Genomic DNA, 2316 nt, shown 5'->3' on the forward strand with positions numbered 1-2316 from the left:
AGGGGATGAAAAATACGTATGTTTTATAAATAGAAGATCCAAGACATAAGAGAGAAAGCCTAAATAGCTAGGATAGATTTTTGGGGGATGAAAAATACTTATATTTTAGAAATATAAGAGCCAAGACATAGAGAGAGAAAGTCTAAATAGGGGTTAAAAATAGTTGAAATAAATTCTTACTCAAAGTAGCCATAGGAAATGCATAATTCCCTTTTTTTTTCTAATCAGGTGTAAAACTTGAGGAAGGGAGTTGACCCATATAAAAGTGAAAAAACTCAAGTAATTTTTCAATAAAAGTCTTACATTATCGCACTTTGGTAAATGCCATAAGATTGACTTCGCTACATGGATAGGGTAAGAGATGAAAATAAAACTAAATAAAAGAGGATATAAATTTTATCATATGTAGATAAAATGATAATCCTTGGAGAGATAGGATTAAAGCCTAGTAAGACTTAGGTAGAATTCAATAAATACATATGGTTGTCAAGTTATAGGAGAAATAGGAGAATAAGTTAAGTAAGACTTAGGATAAAAGCGTAGTAAGACTTAAGTAGAATTCAATAAATACATATGGTTGCTAAGTTATCAGAGACATAGGAGAATAAGTCATTAAATACTTAGTTCTTTGTGCATATACTAGGAGGCTAACCCAGCCTAGGCATCAGCATGGGAGCATGGGAACATGCTCTAGTGGGGCAAGGGTTAAGTCTAACCAAAATAAGCAAGTGTTATTTTTATGGTTAAAATAAGCATTTTATGGATTTTATTACCAAAATATCACACATGATAATGTGGGTATTTTTGGTAGAAAGGATTCCCTAAATTTCTATAATTTTTAGAAATTTTTTCTAATTATTTAGGAATTTTTAAGAGAATTTTTATGGTTAAAAATGCATTTTTAATGCATTTTTGTGTGTTTAATGCATTTTTATGGTTAAAAATGCATTTTTGCATGTTTCCCGCACGTATGCTATCAAATTTATGTCAATTTTCAGTTGAAAATCAGTAGGGACAGCATGTTGATGCATCAAGTTCTCTCCCGTGTGCGTGGCATAATATCTATCTCTCAAATCTGAATTTTCCTTCATTATATAGGTAGATTTGATTAGTTAAAATGCATGATTAGTGTATAATCAAAGTTAAGCCATAATCTCTCTATTAAAAAGAGAAGAGATGAGAGAGATGGTGGAGAAGGGAGTTGAGATGGAGAAAGGGGAAGTGAGGAAGGGAAGGTCATGCTCCCTCCCTCTCCTTCATGAAATCGCGCACGACCGCCAGGGGGGGATTTTTTTTCTGGCGGGCGGTGCCCCCTCCCCCCCCCAACCATTCATTCAAAAAAAATGAAATCTTTCATAAAACTTTTTTTAAAAAAAATATTCATATTCATGATTTTTTTTAAAAAAATCATGTTGTGTCCTTTGGCTTTTGGGGTCCAATTTTTTTTTTTACCTTTCAAATTCTAGAGTTTTTTTTGTCTCTTCATTTTTCGCAATCCTTAGCTATCCACATTCCAGGGTGACTCTTCGGGTTCCGAGATTTTTTTGACCGTTCATATTCTAATGCGTTTGGGATACAATAAAAATTTCTAAAAAATTCTAAAAATTAGTGAAAATTAGAAAAGGTTATTTATGATTTTTGGAATATCTAGGTTTGTCGATCGGCATGTGGCGTGTCTGTTCAGGCACCCGACTGTTCGAATTCCTTTAAAAATCTATTTTTTTTCCAAAAAATTAGTAATTCCATTAAAATTGGAGATTTTGATTGGATTTGAGAATTTTCAAGGCAAAATTAAAATCTTAAAAATTAGTATTTTTGAAATATCAATTGTACTTTGGTAAATTTTATTGCTAAACTTTTTTTGGAAAAATTTAGATTTGGAGTGCCATAAGATAGAATTTGGTGGATTTCAAAATTAGTAAATTTTGATGCCCTAGAAAAATAGGTAAAATTAGAAAAAATCATGATAATTCTTTTTTTCTCGAGAATTTAATATTTTCGGGGGTTATTTAGTGTTGAATTACGTTTTTTACATACTGACATTAGATAGATATAGGTTATTTGCATATAATTAATGCGAGTGTGCCTCGTATTTGTAGTTATTTCTGTTTGGATTAATTCTAGACGATGTTTTCATGATTTTTTAGTGTTGTTTAGCCACCAAATGCTAATTAAAGCATTTTTTCTTATGTGCAGTTAGTTCTAGCAAATTGATTTTCTACATCATTTTTGTCAAGGGTGGTCAAGTGAAGTTGTTTCGAGTGAATCGTGTTTTTTGAAGAACCTTATTGGCTCATATTGATTTCTCAGTCAATG

Source organism: Cibotium barometz, chromosome 1 (assembly GCF_041138505.1).
Source record: "Cibotium barometz isolate CiBa-2024 chromosome 1, ASM4113850v1, whole genome shotgun sequence".
NCBI lineage: Eukaryota > Viridiplantae > Streptophyta > Polypodiopsida > Cyatheales > Cibotiaceae > Cibotium > Cibotium barometz.